The 8811-nt window shown below is 46.0% G+C and overlaps 1 long non-coding RNA gene across 1 annotated transcript in view; it reads left to right on the plus strand.

Moving 5' to 3' along the window:
* The window catches only part of LOC143301528 (uncharacterized), a 13735-nt gene extending 6424 nt beyond the window's left edge, over positions 1-7311 (plus strand). The window contains exons 2-3 of the long non-coding RNA XR_013057806.1: positions 1999-2136; positions 6134-7311. This is a non-coding gene — a long non-coding RNA (uncharacterized LOC143301528). The remainder of the gene's footprint in view (positions 1-1998; positions 2137-6133) is intronic.
* Positions 7312-8811: the final 1500 nt, after the last annotated feature.

Here is an 8811-nt window from a genome sequence, read left to right on the forward strand (position 1 = left end):
TCTCTCTCCCTCCCTCTCTCTCTCTTTTTCTCTCTCTCTCTCTCCCTCCCTGTCTCTGTCCTTCCCTCTCCCTCCCTCTCTCTCTTTCCCTCTCTCTGTCCCTCTCTCTCTCTCTCTCTCTTTCCCCCTCCCTCTCTCTCTCTCTCTCCCCCATCTCTCTCTCCCTCTCTCTCTGTGAGTGTGGCCGGCGAGAATGGGATTCGATCCTGTATGCCACAGGTTTTCTCGCTTCCATGGCGGGGACGCTGTAACCGCTAGGCCCGCCACCACCACCACCACCACCACCACAACCACACAAATCCCCGTCAGTGTCTGCGAGTGAGTGATTCACCGCCTCCAGTCAGTGAAGCTGAACTTTAAAAAAAAAGAAAAAAAGAAAAAGAAAAAAAGTCTGGCATCAGCAGCACAGCAGTCTTCCGGAAGCCTAGTGTGTGGCTGGAACTTTTGTTCTTTTTCTTCTTTTTTTTTTTTTCTTTTTTTTCTTCTATTTCTTATTTCTTCTTCTTATCATTTCGCACGTTTGTTTCCTGAGCTGAGCAGCTTTGAGTTTACTTTTGTGTGACTATGATACCCACATGCCTTCCAAACACCCTCCTCCCCCCTCCGCCACACCCCCCCCCCCACCCCGCCCTCCCCTCCTCCTCCCCCCTCCCCCTCCCCCTCTCTCTCTCTCGCCTTTGGGAAAAGGAAGGAATGGCGCAAACAGCTCTCAGCTTTGTTTGTGCACTTCGTTTCATCCTCTGTGTCTCTGTGTCTCTATGTGTCTCTGTCTCTGTCTCTCTCTTTCTCTCTCTCTGTCTCCCTGTCTCTCTCTGTGTCTCTCTCTTTCTCTCCGTTTCTGTCTCTCTGTGTGTGTGTGTGTGTGTGTGTGTGTGTGTGTGTGTGTGTGTGTGTGTGTGTCTCTGTCTCTCTTTGTCTCTCTCTGTCTCTCCGTCTGTCTGTCTCTCTGTCTCTGTCTCTCTCTCTCTCTCTTTCTCTCCGTCTTTGTCTCTCCGTGTGTGTCCCTCTCTGTCTCTCTGTTTCTCTGTCTCTCCGTCTCTGTGGATGTGTGGGGGTGGGTGGTGTTATTTGTGTGTCTGTGTGTCTGTTTATTTTATCTGTCTCTGTCTCTCTCTTTCTGTCCGTCTCTGGCTATCTCTCTCTCTCTTTCTGTCTCTGTGGATGTGTGTGTGTGTGTGTGTGTGTGTGTGTGTGTGTGTGTGTGTGTGTGTGTGTGTGTGTGTGTGTGTGTGTGTGTGGGTAGGTGGTGTGTCTATGTGTCTGTTTATCTTATCTGTCTCTGTATCTCTGTCTCTTCTATGTCTCTGTCTGTATATTTGAGTATGTCTCTCTAATATTTCGTCAGTCCTTACTTCTTAATCTGTCTGTCTGTCTCAGCGTGTGTGAGGATAGGGTGGGGGTGTGGAGGATGGGGGAGGGGGATGGGGTGTGGGTGGTGGTGGTGGTGGTGGTGGTGGTGTTATAACCATGACCAACGCTACTACTACTACTACTGCTGCTGCTGCTGCTGCAACTACTACTACTACTACTACTAGCAACAATGCTGCTACTGCTACTACTACTACTACTACTACTGCTGCTGCTGCTGCTGTTACTACTACTACTACTACTACTACTACTACTACTACTACTACAAACACCACCACCACCGTCACCACTAATATATTGCGAGCATTACTACTACTGACGACGGTACCAATCATCATCATCATCCTAATAATGATAATAATAATGATAATAATAATATTAACAACAACTGATTCCCTGTGTGTGTGTGTGTGTGTGTGTGTGTGTGTGTGTGTGTGTGTGTGCGTGCATGTATGCGCGCGTGCGTGTGTGTGTGTGTGCGTGCGTGTGTGTGTGTCTGTGTGTGTGTGTGTATGTGCGTGTGTGTGTGTGTGTGTGCGCGCGCGCGCGCGCGTGTGTGTGTGTGTGTGTGTGTGTGTGTGTCTGTCTGCATGCATGCGCGCGTGTGTGTGTGTATGTGTCTCGAAGCAGGCGACCATGGGAAGCGGTCGGTATTCAAGAGGTCCACGCGGTTCTATGGGTCCTTCTACCGCCTGATGCAGAGGCACTCCCGCTTCCTCAGCCAGCACGCCTTCGTGGAGAAGATGTTCCGACTCTTCGACATGAACGGTATGGGCAATGTCATGATACTGCCAATGCTGCTGCTGCTGCTGCTGCTGCTACTGCTGTTGTTGTTGTTGTTGTTGCTTGATGCTTTATGCTGCTGCAGCTCCGCCTCCTACTACTACGATTACTACTCACACTCCTCCTCCTCCTCTTCCTCCTCCTCCTCCTACTACTACTGCTGCTGCTGCTACTGCTCAAACTCCTCCTCCTCCTCCTCCTCCTACTACTACTACTGCTACTGCTGCTACTACTCACACTCCTCTTCCTCCTCCTACTACTACTACTACTGCTACTGCTGCTGCTACTGCTCACACTCCTCCTCCTCCTACTACTACTACGATTACTACTCACACTCCTCCTCCTCCTCTTCCTCCTCCTCCTCCTACTACTACTGCTGCTGCTGCTACTGCTCACACTCCTCCTCCTCCTCCTCCTACTACTACTACTGCTACTACTCACACTCCTCCTCCTCCTCCTACTACTACTATTACTGCTACTGCTGCTGCTACTGCTCACACTCCTCCTCCTCCTCCTCCTACTACTACTACTCACACTCCTCCTCCTCCTACTACTACTACGATTACTACTCACACTCCTCCTCCTCCTCTTCCTCCTCCTCCTCCTACTACTACTGCTGCTGCTGCTACTACTCACACTCCTCCTCCTCCTCCTACTACTACTACTATTACTGCTACTGCTGCTGCTACTGCTCACACTCCTCCTCTTCCTCCTCCTACTACTGCTACTACTCACACTCCTCCTCCTCCTCCTACTACTACTCACACTCCTCCTCCTCCTCCTACTACTACTATTACTGCTACTGCTGCTGCTACTACTCACACTCCTCCTCCTCCTCCTCCTACTACTACTGCTACTGCTACTACTACTACTACTACTACTACTACTCACACTCCTCCTCCTCCTCCTACTACTACTCAGACTCCTCCTCCTCCTACTACTACTACTCACACTCCTCCTCCTCCTCCTACTACTATTACTACTTCTCACACTCCTCCTCTTTCTCATTCTCCTACTACTAGACTCCTACTCCTCCTCCTCCTCCTACTACTAACACTCCTTCTCCTCCTCCTCCTTTTCCTCCTCCTCTTCCTCCTCCTACTTATCATCCTATCCTGCCTACTATTACTCACACTCCTCCTCCTTCTCCTCTTCCTACTACTACTTCTCACACTCCTCCTCCTCTTTCTCATTCTCCTACTACTAGACTCCTACTCCTCCTCCTCCTCCTCCTACTACTACTACTAACACTCCTTCTCCTCCTCCTCCTCCTCTTCCTCCTCCTACTTATCATCCTATCCTGCCTACTATTACTCACACTCCTCCTCCTTCTCCTCTTCCTACTACTACTTCTCACACTCCTCCTCCTCTTTCTCATTCTCCTACTACTAGACTCCTACTCCTCCTCCTCCAACCACTACTACTACGACTAACACTCCTTCTCTTCCTCCTCCTCCTCCTCCTCCTGCTACTGCTACTTATCATCCTATCCTCCTCCTCTACCTACTACTAATATTACTACTGATGATGATTATGATTATGATGATGTACACTTATTTAGTGCCTGTTCTCCGGAAAATGCTGAAAGTGCTTTTCAAAAACGGGCGACACAGAATGTGTGTGTGTGTGTGTGTGTGTGTGTGTGTGTGTGTGTGTGTGTGTGTGTGTGTGTGTGTGTGTGTGTGTGTGTGTATGTGTGTGTGTGTTGTGTGTTGAATGTACCAGTCTTTCTTTCATGTGGCGCAGGTACTCGTAAATGGGGTTCTGTGTGCCTCTATGTGTGTATGTATATTCTGGTGAAAAACACAGCAACATGTTTTCAACGCTTTCAATGCGAACGCTGAAAACTTGAGTGCTGCAAGAAGAACCCTTCCTTCCAAGTTTCTGCCTGAATTTTCTTTACGATTGTATCTCTCTTTGTGTTTATCAGATCTGCAAAGGGCTTCTTAAAAAAAAAAAAAAAAAAAAAAAAAAAATCAAGTGCAAAGACATTCGCGGCTTTTGTGTCTGTCGTCAAGACTACCTTTTTGGAAAAGATGTTTTGATATATATCTTTTGATTTATTTACAGTACAGTGAGAATTTGACTGGAACGTTTTTGGTTGGTTTTTTTTCGGTTTTTTTTTTTTCGTTTTTTTCTTCTTTTGTTGCTGTTGTTTTTCTGTCTGTTCGTCCATCTTGTCTGTCTTCGAGCGGTTTATTCTGGTTTTGGTTTTGTTGCCGTCTGCCGCCGCAGTGTCCATAGTTTCTCTGTCAGCAGGCAGTTTTGTGGAGGGGTGTATGGGAGATTTATTGTTTCAAAAGTTGGGGTTTTTGTTTCAGAGTGGAAAACAACAACAACAATAGCAACAACAGCAACAGCAACAACAGCAGCAACAACAACAACAACACAACAGCAACAACAACAGCAACTGCAGCAGCAGCAGCAGCAACAACAACAACAACAACAACAACAACAACAACAACAACTTTTCTTCGCGAGAAAAAGTCCACATTGGACTACCAAAAATAAATCTGTTGAAAAAAAAGAAAAAGTTTTCTTGTATATCATTTTTTAACCTCTAACATTTTTTTTTTCTCTCACATGTTGTAATAATATCGAATCATTATTCCACATGAATAATTCTGACTTTGTATATTATGATAATAATTCTAACACAGTGTACACGTAGGATTCGACTAATGCGCATGCGCACAACCACGGGCGGAAATCAATAACTACACCACACACACGAGAGATGCCGGTAGCAACAACAACAACAACAACAAAAACAACAAAAAATTTCAGAACTGGTGATTTTTGATTCTCTCTCTCGGGTTATATATATATATTTTTAGTGCTGATCTTGTGAGACCCCTTTTTCTCTCATGGAGATGGTTGGAAAGTCAGGAATTTTAAGAGCACGGGTTTCTCGTATATGTCTCTATTGGCTTGTCTTTTTATCTGCCGATTGAATGGGTTTTATTGTCCAATGAAAGATTTTTTCCCCTATCTCTCTCTCTCTCTCTTTCTTTTATTCTCTCTCTCTCTCATTTTTTCTGAATTTTTGTTTGTTTGTTTTTGTTTTTTGGGGTTTTTTTGGGTTTTTTTTGCTAACAGATTTTCGTGGAAAGGAATGTAGTCTTTGAAGTGAATGTTGAAATTTAAAGCCAGTAATCTATTTCAATTCATCTCCAGCCCTTTGCCCTCCTGTCTTCCTTTGTCTATGTCTGTCTGTTTGTCTGTCTGTCTGTTTGTCTGTCTCTCTCAGTCAGTCAGTCAGTCAGTCAGATAGAGAGAGCGAGAGAGAGAGCGAGAGAGAGAGAGAGAGAGAGAGAGAGAGAGGGGCGGGAAGCGAGAGAGAGAGAGCGAGAGAGAGAGAGAGAGAGAGCGAGAATGAGAGGGAGTGTCCCTCTCATTCTCGCTCTCTCTCTCTCTCTCTCTCTCTCTCTCGCTCTCTCTCGCTCTCTCTCTCTGTCACTCTCTCTGTCCCTCTGTCTATCTGACTGTCTCTGTCTCTGTCTATGTTTCTGTCTCTGTCTCTGTCTCTGTCTCTGTCTCTCTCTCTCTCTCTCTCTCTCTCTCTCTCTCAGATTCTTGTCTATTATCATCGTGCTGTCTCAAGCAGAAGCGTTTTTCTTTTCCTCCTTCTGCATCTTCCCCCCATCCCCCACTACTCTTCCTCCACCTCCACCATTCCCCCACTCAAATTTCTGCTGGCACATTCATGATGTACATTTTCCTACCTCTAAATCATCTCCTCCACCCCCTTACCCCCACCCCCACACTCGTCATTCGTCTGACTGAACGTGAGTATGTGAATGTGTGAATGTGTGTGTGTGTGTGTGTGTGTGTGTGTGTGTGTGTGTGTGTGTGTGTGTGTGTTGTGTGTGTTGGTGGGGAGGGGTGTGTGCGTGAGTCCGAGCGTGTGTCTCCTGTGTATATAATTGAATTTTAGGGTTTGAACTTTATGACAGTCTTTTTCTTTCTCTTTTTATTCCAGCGGACAACTTGATAGAACGAGACGAGTTTCGGGCCATCATGCGGCTCCTGGGCCTTATCCATTCCTCTTACTGATCCTCCTCTCCCATTGGCTGCAACGGGATCGTTGGAACCTCCTGCAGCTCATCTTTCATTGGCTGCCCATCGCCATGTGATCTACTGACACGCCAGCCATTGGCTACGCTGAAGTGATGCGGCTGTACATACCGACAGCTATCAATACCAACGGCGGCAGTACAAGCTCACATGATTTAAATGACAAACTCTGCCACTGGCTGCATGGAGTCATGTAACGTGACCTGAACTGACAGTGTCGGCCATCGGCTGCAAGGAGTCATATGTTTCGGTGTTGACGTCATACGATCACATGGGTGATATGACGTTCTCTGGCTCTGGCTGGCTCTGGCTGGCTTCGATCATGAGCGATCTGTTGACGCTGATCGTCACTTTCAATTGGATAAGTTAGTCACGTGAATTAAAAGCCATTTTTTTTGTTTTGCATCAGCTCTTTACATTGGTTCAGTGATGTCATTGTTATATATATATATAGAGAGAGATTTGTCGTGATCGTGCTGGTGTTGTAGATATAAAAAGAAAAGAAAAGAATAGAAAAGAACAAGCATCACGTTGTCACTCCAACAGAAGAAACATATGAACAACGTCGGTGAATAGTGCACGTGCTTTTTTTTCTCTTCTTCCTATGTTGCTGTTTGCGTGGAAGCTGTGTCGCAGACAAAACAAAAGAAAAGCGTCTTCTTCTTCGTGGTAATGAACTTGGGCTTTGCATTGGCGTCAGTTGTCTGAGATCACCCAGTGGACTCGGGGTGTGTGTGGCCATTGACCCTTTAGCGGCACAACCTTTTCATTCGACACCAGGCTAGATTACTACACACACACACACACACACACACACACACACACACACACACACACACACACGCAGAAGAACGCTGTATGTATATCATGAGTCTACGGCTCAGGCTTCCGCGAACAAAGAAGGAATTTGTTAACTCCATGGTGTACCAAGAGCTTGGACAACAAACGTTGCTGTGTGTGCTCATGAGGACTGACGAGAGGAAGAGAGTGATGATGGCTCCCAATCTCCTTGAGTGAGGCGGAAGGAGCGGGAACACGTGTTCGAGAAATGCGGACTGTGCTTTGTTTTGTTTTGTTTTGTTTTGTTTTCTTTATTTGTTCTGGGGTTTGACGCTGTGCACATACAAGATGGAGAGAGAGAGAGAGAGAGAGAGAGAGAGAGAGAGAGAGAGAGAGAGAGAGAGATGCTGACAATGTTATGAAGGAACGCATGGGGGTGAGGGTTGGGGGAGGGAATGGAGAGACTATTTATAGTTTTTTTTGGTGTTCCTTGTGCTGTTAAATCAAATATTTGAACGTGTTGCCAGTAAATGAAATGTTTGTTACTAGATTCGACGTCATATTAAAAACACAACAATCACACATCAGTGCATCTTTTAACTTAATACATAGATTTTTTGCTTTTTTTCTGGAACTGTGTACAGACTGGAAAACAACAACAACAACAACCCCCCCCCAAAAAAAAAAAAAAAAACAAAAAAAAAAGATGGTGTTTACTTTGAGGGTAACTTCCTCCGATGTTCTTAACCATGCAGAAAAAAAACATTGTTCACCCCGCACTGTACGTCCTGTACTTATTAATAAAGTCCAGAAGTGAAATTCCATTGGCTTTCCCCGATAGTAAGCTCTTATCCAGGATGATGGTAACTTTCTCTAGCTTCCTTTCTCTCCCTCTTCGACGATATCAGTGTAACGCAGTTCACACCACCATTCTTCTTCTTCTTTTCCTTCCTGTTCATCCCTCCCCCCCCGCCCCTCCCCCCGCCCTCCCCCCCCCCCGCCCCCCCCCCCAGGTCTCCCTCTCCATTTTCTCATCCATCATATCCAGTAATGTTCTCTTCTTTTGTATTCCCTGCAGACGCTGACAACAAAGATTCTCCTTGTATTGTATATTTTATCAAGCAGAATGAATGTTTTTTTAATTAAATTTTTATTATCTTATCTACCTTTGAAAACCTGAAGGGTTTTAAAGCTAGACCACCACACGCGCTACACACACACACACACACACACACACACACACACATACACACACACACACACACACACACACACACACACACACACACACAAAAGGAGGTAATAATAAAAACAGAATCCCCAACCCGATGTGGGATTGAAATCCGATCCTGGAAATGTGAAGCCCCACGAGGCGACGAGATTAACTCTCTCCATACGAACGGCGAAAGAGACGACGTTAACAGCGTTTCACCCCAATTACCACCATCAAAATATTGCAAGCGGAAGGCTCTTACACTGAAGAGGTGAATGTTGACAAAGAATACCACAATTCTGACGACGGAAGCTAAAGGTTGGGTCATTCAGACACCCACTGGACATCCGAGGGGTCTGTGTAGAGGAGAAGAGAGGACTGGCCGTACTGAGTGAGTTAACCCAACAAATCACGTTTCCCGTCATTGCGGCATTCCCATTGCTAGTGGTGAAGAAATCGCTGTGTGCACTTTGTGTAGTAGCAGCTCAAGGACGTGGAGCACGAGCACGGATGATAAGAACGCCCGTGTAATGAAAAGGTAGCAGAAGATTGTCAGGTCTCCAGAGAGGTAAGGTAAGGAAGAGCTCACC

Source organism: Babylonia areolata, chromosome 27 (genome assembly GCF_041734735.1).
Source record: "Babylonia areolata isolate BAREFJ2019XMU chromosome 27, ASM4173473v1, whole genome shotgun sequence".
Lineage (NCBI taxonomy): Eukaryota > Metazoa > Mollusca > Gastropoda > Neogastropoda > Buccinidae > Babylonia > Babylonia areolata.